The sequence below is a fragment of the Myotis daubentonii genome, chromosome 2 (genome assembly GCF_963259705.1).
Source record: "Myotis daubentonii chromosome 2, mMyoDau2.1, whole genome shotgun sequence".
NCBI classification, from domain to species: Eukaryota; Metazoa; Chordata; class Mammalia; order Chiroptera; family Vespertilionidae; genus Myotis; species Myotis daubentonii.
The window spans coordinates 180019025-180036238 of NC_081841.1; the positions used below are offsets into that span (position 1 = coordinate 180019025).

Sequence of the window (17214 nt, forward strand, 5' to 3'; positions counted from 1 at the left end):
TTACTATAAATAAATACAAGTTAAATGATTCTATGCCACTGTGAACTTTTAAATGTTATTTGAGACCAAAGCCAGTATTTAAACTTGTAAGTGGAGGCGTCTTGGTCTACTTTCTGGTGCAGGAGGGATTTCTGGCTGCTATGGTTCGGCAACTTGGTGGATGGAATGTTTGTATATGGGAGAGACCATGGGGAGGGGGGGAGGGAAGGGGACAGGAGTTGGGAGGGGATGGAACAGCTGACACATGATCTGGCCCTGTGTGAAAATCCTCACTGAAATTTTGAGGAACCACAAACTCCCAGAGGGTTAAACTCTTTCCTGTCTTTAATAAAAGGCAAGCATCGTGCTTCTGTCTCTTTCTGCACCTTTAAATAAGGGAGTAGAATCTAGATGAAGATTTCTTCAAGCCCTAGGGTCCATGATCATAATCTCACCATAATCGCCCCAGGTCTGGACTGCTTTGCAGATTAAAATAATTACATGTGTAAGTGATCAGACTTGTTGGGGAGGCTGGTGACCCGATGGGTTCAGGGCACAGAGAGGGAGCTTGTGGACAACCACCTGGGAGATGTAAGTGTACAGGCAAAGCTCTAGCAAAAATTGGAGTGCATGGGAAAACACTTCTCATTTTGTTTTGCTGTAAAAGAGAGACCTCTTAACAAAGTTCAAGATTATGATGACTCAATGAGTATTTAAATATAGTTCGTTCTTTCCTTTTTTAAGCTTTTTAAATGCAGAAATGTATAAAGCTTTGAGATTTTAGAGAAAGAACACAGTGACATGAGACCAAAATGATGTTAAGGTGATGACATCAGCATCAGAATGCTGTTGCTAAGGTGAATCTGCTTTTCTCTCCAATCCAGATGGAAGGCTAAATAATTGCCCATTTCTGGTAAGGAATGTATCTATGACATGATCCCTTTTCTGCAGCAGATATAACAAAGCCAGATGCTTTCTCTTTGCACAAATTATTTTTAAAATAAAGATTAAAATTTTATTATAAAACCTAACACATGTTATAGGAGGAAAATTCAGAAGGTTTTATGTAACTTTAAAAATTTAATGTATGAAGAATATATACTGAGATCTAATTGGAGGTCAGAATGAGATAGTTTGATGAGTCAACCTGAAAAGAGGAGTATTTTGAATTTAGTGTAAAGGGAGATAGGGAAACATCTAGAAATGAAAATAAAATTCTGTCACCTCATGATTATTGATAGAGGGAGGGCAGCAAGGGGAGCCCTGGGTTTGAAGATAGAAGTAGTCACTTTTGGTTGTTGGCTGAATCATGGAAGATGCCATTAAAGGAGAGCATAGGGCATAGTCAAGAAACACTATTAAACAAACAAGGGGTGGAACTCAGCGAGAAATTGGAGGCCAGTGCCGTTGGACACAGAAGTCCCTCCCACGTGAGCATCTGCCAGAGTTCTCCCTGGGGTTTGCATCTCTGCTTGTAACATGCTTCTCCAGTGATCCCATGATGAGCTTCCTCACCTCTGCACAGCTCTGCTCTACGCTTCCCTTCTCAAGGAGCCCTGTCCTGCCTACACGACTGTACCTCCTCCCAACTCCATCTCAGATCGTCTGATCCCCATTACTGTGTCCTACTTTCCCTTTTTCTTCTTTTTTCCTGAACAGGTAACACCTTCTAATCTATTATATAATTTGTATTTTAGAGCCGATGTGGTATAGTGGTAAGGAAAATGGACTCAGAAGCCAGCCTGCCAGGGCAAATGGGCTCCACCACTGGCTACTGTGAGCCCCAGAAAGGTTACTGAAGCACTCAGGGAACTTTTCCCATCTGTAAGGTTGGGATAATAAGAGCATGCTTTTCACAGTGTTGTACTCAACACATAGTAATTGCTATGGAGATGTTTAATAAATAGTCTCCTCCCCCGCTTCACCCCCAGGACTATGGGAACTTCCAAAAAGCAGTTATCAAGAGTGACATGTGGTACAGGAAAGAGATGAGTGACACATTTTTTTTCCAGAAACTGATGTTTTTGTTGAAATATAGAATTTAGAAAGGGTTAAGATATGGAAGGGTAGTTATGCCCATAGGTCACTGTACAGCCACCAGGGACCCTCTGCTGGCCAGAAAAACCTGGGAAAATGGTCTCCCAGGTTTGACTGAGTAGGAAGGCATTGAAGGCCTGGTCCAGCAAAGATACCCTGGAGCCACAAGGACTTCAGGTAACTGTGGTCCCAATAAGTGAATATAAAGTAGCATTGAAGCGGTCAATGGTAGATGACTCAAAAGTTTGTCAACCTTGAGGACCTTGATAAAGTAGAAAGATATGGCATCAGATACAAGTTATATGAGGTAAGCATATATGGACATGGTCCAAAGAACAAGAAAGTATAACAAAAAAGATTTTATCTGGGCCAGTGTTTCCCAAAATGCATCCCCCAGAACAACATACTAGTTAGCTATTTTTTAAATAAAAAGGCCTAGGGTTAACATTAATCCTTTAAACTTGACAAACTTTGTTTGGAGATTCACAAAGCGCATTCTCAGAATAAAAGCTCTGAAAAGTCCTTTGGTAAAACTACGTGTTTGATTGGTTATTCCAACGTTACTTTCCTGTGGTTCCTTTTCCTCAGGAACACTTTAAGACTAATGTCCATAGATCTCGCCTTTGGGACCACTGTGTAATCCTTCAAGCTCCTCCAGGTCAGGTCTGTGTCTTACTCATCTTCATTCTTTCCATGTCTGGGCTGGGACCAGTATATAGCAAGTATTTGATAACTCCTAGTCAGATCAGTAATAAAGTGGATCTAGTTAGAATGGCAATCCTGGGAGAAACAAAAAGAGATGGAGATGGGAATGAGAGTATTGAAAAGAGCATACCAAGGAACCTTCCACTGTAGTAAATCAAAACCAGTTGCGTTTACTGTTTAAATGCAAGTTTGTAATCAGAGCTGCATTTACCATACACACATGCCATACTTTATTTCCCACATCTAGTTCATACGTTCCCTTGAGATGACAGTGTCTTTCCTAGTCCGTGAGCTCACATACTCCCACTATTACTGAGACTCACCCATGATCTCACCAAGATCATCTTTTTTTTTTCAAACCTACCCACTTCAGAACCTTTTGAAAAAGAGGTTATTCCCATTCCATTGAAGACCCTTGCCAGGGATCTGGGCTGCTCATTGACATACTGTCAGCTGGCACCAAAGTTGCATTCTCAATGGGTGTTTTTTACTCTCTCCTGGTTTGCACACACATGGTTCTGATGACCCTTGGAAGCCCCTGAGGAGGCGCCACTCCAGCTTTGATGCATGCCTTATGCCTCAAACACAATTTTATTCTCATCCAGCACCATATTCCAGTCTTCCCACATTTTGCTCACTTATTTAACAAATATTTATCATTAGTCCCATGTGCCAGGTACTACAATAAGCACTTGGAATATGAACAAAACAAAAAAGCTTCCTGACCATTGGGGTGTTTGCATTCTAGAGGAGGAAACAGACAACAAAGATTAATCATCAGGTGGATTATACATCAGGTGGTGGGTATTATGGAATAGAAAGGAAAAGTAGAGCAAGTGAATGAATCTCCTTCCATCCAATTACTACTGGACCCCTGCCAGCTTTGCCCCTCATTCAGAAGATGGGCAGGTGATAACAGATGGAAAAGTCCTTCAAATAATCCAACAGAAGGCAGAGCATACCAACTTCCTCAACATTTCAGGTTTGGAGGAGTCACTTCTCTGTCAGAAACACTACTTTAATATAAGGAGATGGAGACAGGGTCTAAGGATACTCATTCTTTATTATAGTTGAAGGGTAAAATTATAGTGAACACAAGAGTAAATATGAGGAGAGCATGATCATCTCCCAACTAGACTACGAGAACAGTGAGCTTCAAAGATATGTGTGGTCTTAATGCGAAGAATAATCAGAAAAAGACTCCTTCCTTCCTCTTTGCACTTATTTTCAAAATCCACCATTTTGAAAGGCAAATGGTCACTGGCAAGTTCCCCTCTCATGAACAGCAGGCAGCATAAGAATCCTCTTTGTCTCTTCATGTTCTTCTCTCTTTGGCCCACAAACATCTGAAATTCTTAAGGTCCATAAACTTCACTCATATCTCAGAATCTTCTCTTCAGCTGATCTCAGTTTCAGGGCTGGACATGTCCACGAACCTCTGATGTTATCTCTCTGCAATTTCAAATGTCCTTGGGCCTCAGGACAGGAGCCTGAAAGGCAACTATTACTCCAGAAAGAACAATGTGACAGTTGAGATTGACCAACATGTTGGGACCCTTGCCTTAGAGTTATGGTTCCCAAACTGTGCCATGAGTCACCCTGAGAAACTACAGTGAATTCACAGGGGTTCCACTGGACATTTTATATTTCCAGGGGAAACACAGCAATGTTCAACATTTGCCGGACACTAACAAACTACTAATTCAAAGTAATTCACTTTCAGAATTAGAATTCCACTACATTCCTTTCAATAATATCATATATCTCTGCAAAGTTGGACTTTCAGCAGTTGCTAAGGTGAAAGCAAGTACTACACAAAAATCAATGTGGAGCAGGAAATGAGAGTAGTAGTTCCACTCTGACTTCAAGCTTTGAGAATTGTATGCAGACCCTGATAGGCATTCACAATCCATTAATAACTAATTAGAGTTATTTAGAATGAAATAAAAATATTGTTTTTCTTTCAAACATTTCATATTAACTTTTCAAACAGCTACTAAGTTGTTAAAATATAAACAGTAAGTTGTTAGAATCTAATGATTTAATAAATAAAACAGTTATTTCTTTTGGCCTAAAAGCATTGTGAAAAAAACAAATACTAAACATCAAGAGGGCCACAAACCAAGAGAGTGTGAAAATCTCTACTTTAGTCCATTATCACTGTTTTGACATAGTAGTAATCACTCTTCAGTTAAATCTCATTTGAATTCTAGAACCTAAGAATGATGATGGAAATAACACTAGTATTCGTAGTAGCAGCTAATATATATTGAGCATTTATGTGCCATGTTCTATGTGAAGCATTTCTGAAACATTATTTCATGTACATGCTTTATGCAATTTATTTAATTCCATTTCCCTTAACCCAGAAATGTTGGTCCTAATTTTTCCCAGAGTATTCTGCCCCTGGACCTACAGAGAAAAATGTAAAAAACAGTGGACCTTTCTTGTGATTAATTCAATTGAAAACACTGTAACTGTTTTTCCTGACAATTATAAAACCAATTTCTATTCCCTACTGCATTTTCAATAACCACACATTAAAAATAAATTACCAGTCTCTTTTACAGGATGCAAATTTTCTCCAGAATCCTAAATGAAAACCCATCAACCAAATTTAATTCAGCACTGCTCCATGCTAGGTGCTGTGGAGGCTACAATAAGACTTTCATGCATGGTATCTGCCTTCAAGGGACTTCCAATAGGGTTTATACATAAAACAACTAGGGGAAAATAAAAAACCATATATACAAAAGGACTAAGTCGGTAAGTATAAGATAGACATATTACATTGAAAGAGAAATGCACCCTAAGACTAAATTGTTGGAGGCCAAGGCCACCTGTAACTTGCCTTACTGTCTCATTTCTCTCTTGCTGTAAACAACCTTCTCTTACTTTCTCGCCATCTCTTCTGTATGGGCAACCTTCCATCTATTCTGGGACACCTATCATTTTCCACTTGAAAGAAAACTCTGTTTCTATGTAAATCACCTCCATTTTAAACATCACCAGATATTAATTTTCCTCTTGTCTATAAGCTTGCCAACTTTGGTATATCCAATAAAGGAGATGATCTCATAACTGCATTGTGCCTTTTGGCTTTTATATTATTTCTTCTTTTCCTTTTGTAGTGTGTGTGTGTGTGTGTGTGTGTGTGTGTGTGTGTGTGTGTGTCTACAAAGATGCATTGTCTCTATGGCTTAACTATTAGTTGTTGTTTTTTTATTGAGCCATGAATTTGTTTTTACCACTTCATTACTAGTTCTATTTTCAAGTTTATCTATTTAACCATTCAACAGCTATTTCATAAGCATCTGCTATTATATCACTGCATGCTTTAGGTGCTAGGGATAAACTGATGAGCAAGAAATACAGGGTAACTTCTCTCACAGAGATTAGTGAGGTACATAAACAAATATAACATATTTACAGTATAGACTGTGACTATTGTTATGATGAATAGAATGTTAAGGTGCCAGGGAAGTCATGGTGCTCATGGAAGGCTTCCTGCAAGACATGGTGTGTGCATTGAGTACTGCCTGATGGAAAGAGGTTAGATGGGTATGAAAGTAATAAAATATGTTTCATGCAGAAGGATTCCAGACTCTAAAGTATAAAGAACATAACACATTCTAATGATTAAAATTAATTTTAATGCTGGGTGTGAAGTAGGCTGGAAGTGAATTCAATAGGACTGGTGAGAAAATATACTTGAGAATTAATCTAGGGATTTATTCTGACAATAATGGGGAGTCATTTTGTGCAGATAATGGCATTATAATATTTGTATTTTTAAAATATCAGTTTGGCTGCAGTGTAGTGGATAGAGTGAAAGTTAGGGGCAAGATTGGATGGAGGCAGAGAAGTGAAGAAGAGATAAAAGGTACTGGGAACTTGAATTGGGGACACGACAGTGAACCAGTAGAAAATTAGATGGATTTGAGATGTAGGAATTTATAAAACTTGGGAGTATTTGAATGTCGGTGGTGAGAGAGCAATAGACAATGAAGATGGTAGTTTCCATTCATGGAAATGGAAAACATAAGATAAAAGTAATTCAATACAATAAAAATGATTTTAGTTTGGGGCATGGTGAAAATTATTTATCTCTGGTACATTTTATGAAGAATTGGGCCTAGAGATCAAGAGAAAGGGATGAAGTTATAGATCTTGAGTTCATCAACCTGTAGAAGATAATTGACAACTTCTATTGGACAAAACCAAAGTTGTTGTCTTTTAATTCTTCTGGCCACCTCCTTTACATAGTTCATCATCTTCTTGACACTTGTTCTATGTTTGGCTTCTCAACCATTATCCCTCCTATTTAGTATATTATGATCTCAGTAAACACTTAAATTTTGGCCCCCATATTTTCTCACACACATCTCCTCCTGGCCTCAGCTGACACCTCTCATGTAGTTTTAAACATTTAGCCATCGCAAGAAAGCCCCCTTTGGGCAGAAGATAATGAAAGAATAGAGGGTTATGACCTTGTTGCATTTTGATTTAAAAATGATTTAAAGTTTATTAAAGGGTCAGAAAAGATAGTTCTATTTTCTTTCCAGAGTTTCAAGGCTTTCAATGTTAAGATACAGAAAGAAGGAGAAAAAGAAGTAGAAGGAGAAGGAAGGAAGAGGGAAGAGAAGAAGGAGGAAGAAGAAGATGAGGAAGAAGAGGGGGAAAAGCCCAGCTTGGATCTACAGTATGTTGTATTGATCAATTCATGAATTCAACACACATTTATTGTTGAGAATCTCCTCTCATGTGACAGGCACATACCAGATTAAATGCTGGAGAGACAGTGGTGACTTCTGATGCTGACAATGTGGTTTAGAAGGTAGATCTTAAGTAATTAACCAAAGAAATGTATTGTCATGCCCTGTAAAGAGTTCTATAAAGTGATCAACATTTACAAAATCTTGCTACTCAAAGAGTAGCCCATGGACCAGCAGCAGCAGCATCACTGGGGAGCTTGTTAGCAAAGCAGAATCTCAGTATCACCCAATAACTACTGAGATAGAATGTGCATTATAAAAACAAGATCTCTGGGGGATTTGCATGTACATTAAATTTGAGAAGCACTGCTCTAGAGTGCAAAGGGCTGTGAGAGAACACATCAGATTTCCTCTGAACTCATCTTGGGGGTCAGGAAAGAGTTCCCTGAAGAAATGGCCTCTGATTAAGCAGAGGCTGTATAAAAAGGACCTTCTAGGCCATGTTGAAAACTTTTATCTCTTTCCTAAAAGAGCAACTCAATGATATTTAATGTTTAGTTTAGTCAGCTCAAGCCGCCATAATAAAATGCCAATGGCTTAAATAGCAGAACTTTATTTGCATATAGTTCTGGAGGCTGGAAGTCTGAAATCAGCAGGCCAGCATGTTCTGGTTCTGGCCTGATGATTTCAAGTGTCAAGTGTCAAGAAGATGATGAACTATGCAAAGGAGGAGGCTCTCTTCCTGGTTTGTAGATGACTGCCTTCTTGCTGTACCCCTGCCTGACTAAAAGAGAGAGAAATGATCTCTCTGCCTGATGTATTTTCTTATAAGGGCACTAACCCCCTCATGAGGGCCCCATCCACATGACCTAATTACCTCCCCAAGGCCCCATCTCCAAATACCATCACATTGGGATTTAGGGGCTTTGACATATAAATTTTTAAGGGACACAGTTCAGTTTTAAGCAAAGAAGTTTGGAATAATCAGAATTCTGTTTTGCAATATTTATCCTGGCTGAAATATAGAAAAGGGATTGAAGGGGTCAAGGATATATACAGGAGACTTACAAAGAAGTTGTTTCAGTATTCATGGTGAAAGACCCTAATAGCTTAGGTAAAGGCGCATTGGTAGAAATGGAGCAAAGTAAAACCTTTATAATATTTAGGTGCTAAATATGGCTTTGATAATGGATTTTTCTATGATGGTTTCAGGAGGAGGGTCAAGAATGACTGCCAAGTTTTTGACTTGTGCAATTGGATGTGTATGATACCAATTCTTGAGATAAGAATCATGAAATCAACAAGTTTGTGCATGGCACTTTGCTAAATGAAATGAACAATAGCCATCATTTAATGAGCATTTATCATAGCCAGCCACTGTGTAGATGTTTTACATACATTATCTTAATGTGCTACACAAACCTAGCCTTTTGAGATGGGAAGATCAACTCATCATTAAGGGTAAAATAGTCTGGTAAAATGAATAGTTCAGAATGCTTTCAAAGGAGAAGAACATCAGGGAAGACACTATGAACAGGAAAGCCGCAACAGAAGAAAAAGAAGGCATGTTGAGATCTAAAGGTTGGGTAAGATTTTATTAAGTGAAGCTCTTGGGAGTCAGTTCTGGGGATGGAATGTCAGAGCCAGGTCCCGGAGAAACTTGTATGACTCCATTAGAAAGCTCACCTAGGAAAACAGTGTGGAAGAAGTTGAGTAGAAAGGGAGGGGCAGGATTATGAAGGATCTTGAAAGTCTGTAATTCAGATTTTATGGAGAGAAGAGTTTGAATCTGGGAGGAACATGACTTTACATGACAGGTAAACCTGTCTGGCAACAAGGGAGCTTGAACATGGGAAGGCTTGAGTCCCAGAAGCCAACTTATTAGTGTTGGTGTCATCCAAGTAATATGTCAGAGTTCTGGACTGGCTAAAGAAAACGCAAGGAAACTTCCTTTCATTGGACAAAAAATAGGAAAATGAATAAAAAATGACTAAAATTTCAGGAGTAAAATGAAGAGAATGTTAGTTTCAAAGTCAGAATCAGAGAGGTCAGGAAGAAGAGGTTCCTAAACCTGTGATCATTCACTTACATGTAGTATGATGTGTGATCCACAGACATCATTTAAATTTCCAGGAAAATGATAGCCGACAAAGGCCTGCAAGTTATGATATATGATAGATTTACATTGGGGTAAAAAAAGATTATAAGGCTTGAGTGGAATAAAGCATTGAGTGGAAAATAGCCTAAAATCATCTGAAACCTTGTGTTTGTAAAATAGAATTGGCAAAATCAAAAGAAACTGTTACATTTCACCCCAAGTATAACTTCATTACGGATGTACCCAACACTTGCTCATAAACAATAGTGCATTAGGTTCAAACTTTCTGATGAATGGGGCTTTGTTCCTGCCTTGGTCTAATCATGTAATCATGACACAATTTTTTCAAACTCAAAATGTTGTGTTTAGTGGAAGGAACATATATGCTTTTTATGCTTTCCAACTGCCATATGTTTTCTTCTTCAAAGCATGAGGAGTACTGTTGACTGGAGGGCAGGGGGCAGGGAGGGGGGGAACAAATAACCCTTACTAATCTTTCCATTTCTCTTTTCCGGCTTCATCTCAGGGAACTTCAGCACTTCTAGAATGTCCTTTGTGGAGTGGCACCTGATGGTGCCTCATTTGCCATGAGTGTTCAGCAGTAAACACCTTTGTGCAGTCACGGCTTCATTCATGACGATATGAGCCAATGCAAAAAATTTATCAAGTGATACCTAAGGCATCGACCTGAACTGCTTATATAGCCTTAAGCAAGCGCCCACCTCAATGTTTCCTCTCTCTGAATACAAAACCTTAGGGTTCGGTTAAGGTACACGCAATCATCTCAGGGGTGCCTGCCAGGAACACAAAAGGGTAGTGTGTAGATATCAATTTCATTGTTCAGAATTCCCTATTTAAAGTCTCCAGTGGTCTGAAAACTTAGATGAAAGATATATGGGCTACAGTAATTAACCACTGCAATAACAGATGTTGTACAGGAAAACTGTGTGTGAGGGTATACGCATGTTTTGGCTTTGAATATGCACTTGGGCTAACACATTCTCCCTCGCTAATGGAAATCATGTGTAAATGTTTTGTAAGGTACTACTTTTCCATGGCAGACATCGAATTGTTTTTTTCCTTTTAAAAACATAGGCTTTGTCAAATGGGATCATGACTTCAGTTTCATGTACAACCTGGATTTCTTTGGGATCTGCGGAGTTTTGTCTTTTCAAAGTATTCCCAGGGCAGCCACACGCTTTGGGCTGGCTGTCTTCAAGGGTGTTTTCTCGAGCTACCCCTCTCTCTGCTCTGCCAATTATGTGCCACTTTGTCTGGGTGCTATGATTGCTTTCTTCTGAGAGGGAAATTCCTCTTTCATCAGTATGGATGCACTGTTTTCACACACTGCAAGTGCTGTGTTGCTGTGTCAGTCATCCTATTAGGGCCAGTTTCAGACGAGTAGGGCTGACGAACTGGCTGGGGATTGGCTGCCTACAGCTGGGAGGGATTTGTCGGAAGGGAGTGCTGCAGCTTACAGCAACAGAGTTTAGACTGTCTTTGCTTCATCATCTGAAGGCAAAATTTTCCAGCGAAGGCAGACGGCGCTCAGAGTACAATAAACAGGGAAGGAGAACTATTTACATGGAAATTTCTTCCTCAGGATGCCGGGGAGAAGCCTGGGCCACTGGATTCTGCCAGATGTTCCTGGGATTACTGTAAAAGGGAAGGAGAGGCAGAGCTAAACAAGGTAGGAGAATCACCCCCCACACCCTCTTCTTCTTCTTCTTCTTCTTTTTTTTTTTTTGAATGTTTAAAGAGTTTGCTGCAGTATGCTGCATTCCGTGTGTGTGGCTTCGGGGAGCCAGGGAAACTGGATCCCACTGATTCGAATGTAATACTTGCAGGGGACCCTGGAGTTTTACGTAACATTTTGATTTGAGAAAAAGAAATGGCAAAGCTTGAATCTATGCCGCCTGTTTGGCAGTGTGGCATAAAACGAGTTTTTATTCAAAGACTAGATCCATTTGTTGTTCGACACACACACACACAAAATGAATTCTTGAGAGCATTCTTTTTTGTTGTTGTTATAGGAAATTTCATACTGCCATAGTTAGCTCCTGAATAAATAAAGTTTACACGGCTCCTATGATGTGAAAATAGACTTGTAATTAAGGGGGGAGGGGGAACACTTCATCTAAATAATCATTGGTTGAATGTTTAGCCCCCAAATATATTTATTTGTTAGAAATTAGGGATCCACCTAGCTCTCTAATGCCACAGCTTTCATTTGGTTTCAAAAGCACATTTTTAACAAGCTAGCAAGAGGTAGCTTTCTGACAAGTTTTGGATACTGTAGTTCAATGTTTACACTTCTTTTCCTGGCATGTCGGAGCCTTTGTTTCCAGCTTAAAAGTGGAACATTATATTCAAAAGTAAAGCTGGGTTAATAATGCTTACTGCAATTATCTGATCTTTATGCATTTTTAATGAGAACACACAGCCAGCAGAATAATTTAATGAGGGCAGCTAGCTTTTAAAGCTGTGTTTTCACTCTGCCGAACCATATCAACTTTCTTGCCGAGAAACACCACCGAGAAATAATGGAGAAGATTTATTTATAACACGCTTGGCCCAAGACAAGGGGAGGATATATTTGTTAAAGGATTCTTTCTGCCCTTTTCCGTTTTCAATTTCTGCCAGGCATGAGGAAACTGCCTTTTTGTTAGGCCTCAGAAGCATGTGTTTACAATAAATGTGTAACATTTTTAGAATAGTTAGCAAGCACTGAAGCGAAGAAAAAAATCCGACTTGCCTGCCCACCACCACCACCACCACCACCACCACCACCACCACCACGAGAGCTCTTCCAAAAGCCTTGCTATCCTTTTAAAAGACAAAGGTTCAGTGGAAAGCAATTTGCTAATTGAGTCATAGGTGCATTTGGGGAGATAATAAAGTAACAACAACAACAAAAAAGGAGGACGTGCTTATAATCTTTAAATAAGATGAAGTTTCTCCCGTTTTCCTGAGTGTTTTACGAGAACCCGTGGAAGCACTCATTTCATTAAGGGCAATGCCACGTAGATTCTTCTAGACCCACTGTTTTTACTTTCAAGGAGAAGTGCAGGACACTAGCCCAGAACTTCTGACGTCATCTCCCAACTATTTCTGCTGTGTGTTCTTTTATTCAGGCTGGTGGAGGGGAGTGCTTCTTTATGTCCTGGCCAGGAACAGTCTAACTCTCCCTTGGCAGGTCTTGAGTTATGTCTTCATATTTTAGCCCATCTTTTCTAAACCCTGAACCGATCTCCCGCATAAACAGGACATCTTCTCCTACCTGCCTTGGACCGGGTGCGTGAGAGCAGGTTCTCTGCAGGGTTCAGCCCAGCACTGCCACAGTCCCGATGGCCCAGTTCCCACTCCCTCCTTCCCCTCAGCCACTACTCAGGACCCAGGTTATGCCACCAAGCTCACAGCCGGTTGTGATGGTGGGAATTGCTGTTTTTATTTAAAGAGCAGAAGGTCGTGGTGCAAAGGACTAAAGGAAGGGCAGTCCAATACTGCAAGTGTTAATCCAGGGTCACAGGTGGCATTGTTGGGGGCAGACATCAGGGGGTGGCTTGTTTCTAAGAAGGGGCCCTTGAAGAAAGGATATCCATTAGAACAGATTGCAGTTCTCGGAGTTCCCCGTTCTAGTTTGCATCCTCTTTCGAACTGCACTGATTATGTAGCCTTGAGCAAGTGCCCACCTCACTGTTTCTTCTCTCTTAATACAATTGAGTAATACTTGCTACGCTTCGCCTCAGAATTCTAGCATTTTGAGAGGTCTTGACTTTGTACCAACAAAAAACCAAAAGTTGTTTGTCTCTTGGCACGATAAGCTATTTCAAGTACAAAGAGATAAACATTATTGGTAAATGTCTTATGGTATTACAATATATAGACATATATACAAAACCTTTCCCTCTACTTTGTGCTCATGTACATTTTCCAGGGATATTTATTCTTAGACTAACTGATAAAATTTGCAAGGAAATCAGTCAGAGCTTGGCTGCTTGCATTTTCTCCATCGATCTAATGTAATATACCAGGAGCTGTGTGCACCAGACTATTTCAGACTTAGGCTTTGTAGTGCCTCAACGCATTTAGTGCTGTTCTTTTGCTTTGACTTTTGCATTAAATTTGTGAAAGTAGAATGAAGAAGAGAGCAAATAGGAGGAAAATATGCTTGCAGGCTATACTGGTTATGCAGCTTTACCGGTTAACAGCCTGCCTTCTCTCTGCTAGTTGTTGTAATTTGCTGTTGCTATGGTGAAAACAAATCAATATCACATGGCTACCAGCCAGTCCCGTGCTCAGGGAGCACCACAGAAATTCAAGATCAGGTACTCAAGATCCCAAGCAAGAATTGGGAGAAGAGGATTGGATATGAAGCTTAAGAGAATTCTTTATGGTAGGCTGACAAGGCTCAATCTGGCATGCGTTTTCTCTTCTGGAAGGAAGGCATATTGATTTGTTTACATTTTTCATTTCTCAAAAGGACAAAATATATTATGAACAGAGAAGTGGGCTGGTAACACTGCGAGGGGCAAAGGATTCTGATTAATGGGAAGGTTGGTGTAACTGCTGGCATGTTGATTGTTGAAAACATAGTTTGGGGACCTTTCAGATTCCCAGGTTGGCTGAACCTGATGGCCATAGTTGCTCCCTGCTGTGTGGAGCCCAAAACTTGGTATTTCGTGCTTTGGTTTCTCTCTGAAGAATAAGGCTTGCCCTAACTGGTTTGGCTCAGTGGATAGAGCATCTGCCTGTGGACTGAAAGGTCCCAGGTTCGATTCCAGTCAGGGGCATGTACCTTGGTTGTGGGGCACATCCCCAGTAGGGGGTGTGCCGGAGGCAGCTGATCGATGTTTCTCTCCCATCGATGTTTTTAGTCTCTATCCCTCTCCCTCCCTCTCTGTAAAAAAATCAATAAAATGTATTTTTTTAAAAAAGAATAAGGCAGGAAGACTCAGGTGGGCTTTGCAGATGACTTACAACACTGTTTTGCTGCCTTTTACTCAGCTCAGGGTTTGTTTTTTTAATGTGTGCAAACTGTTAGTTGCGGCTCTGGTGATATTCATAGGAAGGAGTCCTGGGTGGTGTCATGGCTGGGTCTGCCTCCAGCTGCTCAGCATTATTTAGCCCAGTTAGTCCCATCTCTGCTGCTGAGAGTGAAAATACCTGTGATAGGTAAGGCCCTAGGGTTTCCTCTGTGCGCCTGAGTCACAGGGTTGATGGACGAGTTTCCAGCTGCCCTGCTCTCCTCAATATGGCAAGAACTCTTGGTAATAAAAGTGGATCGACTGATTGACCTTCATGCTCTAACAAAGAGTGCATTGTCCGGGAGATCCTCGGTCGGTATATTCTATCAATCAGTCAACAAGTGTTTATTAAACACCTCTTGGGTTGTCTGACTTTTGCTGCTTGGTTAGAACAAGTCAGTCACCCAATACCTGATTGTGTGCATGTGAAAAATAAAGTATAAGAAAGAAATGATGACAAATTGTAAGTTTCAAAGACTTTAATAATAACTTTACTGACTAATGTTAATTTAACATTGATAACAATCAGGCACTAATTGTATGCTTGAGATAATTTTGGTGTTTGGAGGAGAATAAGAGAAGGAATTTTGAGTTTTAAATATCTATATGTACTTTCTTTACCTCCATTATATTTCTCAGCATAAATGCTGTTTAGATAACATAGAAAGATGTAAGATGAGCAGTAGACATATGAGAATGATGTCTCCCTAAAAATCCAATATATAAGGCTGCTGAGAGCAATCACCCAGTCTCAGCAAGTTGATATTTAGTCCCAAAGTGACAGGGGACCATGGGCACATCAACTAAAAAGCCGTAACCACCAGTCAACAAAAGGAAATCCTAGACCCTCTCCCACACTTCGGAGCCTCGGGGTGCCTGGGAAGACCCTAATGCAATTATCTCACCCCTCCAATCCCAGTAAGGAAATCTGACTCCTGACCCTGGAGGATTAAACTTTCCACCACCCCTTCTCCCCCTCCCCCCACCTTAAATGCATATAAGCCTAACCAATGGACACAGACACCAGGGGGGTGAGGGCATGAGTGGGGGGCTGGGGGAGCAATGAGGGGATAAGGGCACATATGTAATACCTTAATCAATAAAGGAAAAAAATAATTACAAGTAAAAAATATCTATTTTCCTCTTAACTCCCCCCCCCCCCCGCTATTTTTTACCCTAACATCAAAATTAGTATGTATTCTTTAGGTATAGGCAAGCTGCAAGGTAAGGGACCCAGTTTGGGGGAGAGCTAGGAGAAGAGACCTGATGTAACTAACAAGCTTGAAGAATTCTTTTCAGCTCTGGGTCTTGGCCGACAGATGGGCAGCTTCTATGATTTGTGAGCGTTTACAGCAAGCTGGTTGCTGTAGAAGAGCTTTGGGGGTGGCAAGCCACCTCAGAAGACAGAGGGAGGAGGCAGGAAACAAGGGAAACACCCCAAGTCCCTGGTCCTAAATAGTTTGCAATCCACAATCGCTGGGGAACAAGATACTTACAAACAAGATAAGAACAGGGCAGCACCCCAGTGTCTCCAGAAGGGTAATTAACGTATGTGTAGCTCCTTACTCTTTACAAAGGGCTTTCACAGACATTATCTCAATTAACAGCTCAGACAGGGGAGTAAGAAACCGGGGCCTAGCATTAGAGCCCTCTCTTGCACTAGACAAAGCTCCCGGAGGAGAGGAGTTAGAAATTGGATTTTAAAACTTTTATTCATTTTTTTTCAGTGTTGAATTACCTTTAAACTTGAAGAACAAAACAAAACTTAGAAATGTCCCTGGTACATGTGTGCGTGTCACTATTTCCTGTCCCCAAACGCTTTCTTGGACAACAAGTCCATTTATAACTAGTACAGCAGGCAGCCTAGATGCCGAGGCGGAGCAAGGGGAGCGGTTGATTGGCTTCACTTCCTCAGCTCTGACCGCCCAGGCGGCATCAGGGGACAAAACCTATCCTGGCTTCACACCCCATCCCAGCCACACAGTAGCAAGGTGAGTTTGGCTGTGGATGGCAGGGAGGTGTTTCTAGAATGTAAAATTCATTAATGGTTGTCAAATGGCCTGCAGGTTGGGGAAAAATCAAAGTCAACAATGGCAACAAAATTCAAAATATTCCATTTGCTCATGAGAGAATCTTATTGAGTTCTCTTATGCCTGCTAAAGGGGTGAGGGTACAGGGGGAAATTAATATTTTAGTGGCATGCATTATAAACTAGATGCTTTACACACATAGCTCATGTAATTTGAACCTTAGGTGAACCCCATGAAGTTATCATTAACCCTACAAAGTTAATGTAGGCCAATAGGAGAAGAGAATTCAGAAAGATTCTGTAACGCACCCATGATCCCACGGCTAATACTTGGCAGAACCAGGATTTAAACTCGGGTCCAGTAATGCCTCTGAGTTCTACAGTTAGGTGACACTCTGTTATCAGCTGAGCAAATAAAATTGAGAAAATAAAAATAATTCACTTGCAGAAGGAAATAAAAGCTAAAGGTGGAAGTAGGAGGTCAATGACTTTAGAAATTCCAGATGTACTTTATATAGTTTACATTCTAATACATAAATACCTGGTGTAATAATAACAATAATGGGTTTTTATCACATATCAATTTAGTTTTATACTTGTCTCTTTTAATGGTCACACGATTCC

General features: G+C 40.4%; 1 protein-coding gene across 7 annotated transcripts in view; it reads left to right on the plus strand.

Annotated features, from left to right (window-relative positions):
* Window positions 1-11004: 11004 nt before the first annotated feature.
* MBNL2 (muscleblind like splicing regulator 2) overlaps window positions 11005-17214 on the plus strand; it is a 164682-nt gene continuing 158472 nt past the window's right edge. For 2 of the 7 annotated variants that reach the window (XM_059684980.1, XM_059684979.1), the window contains exon 1: window positions 11005-11224. The gene's annotated coding sequence lies outside the window, so the exon portion shown is untranslated. The remainder of the gene's footprint in view (window positions 11225-17214) is intronic. The other 5 variants (XM_059684982.1, XM_059684981.1, XM_059684983.1 and 2 more) reach the window with 3 other exon arrangements.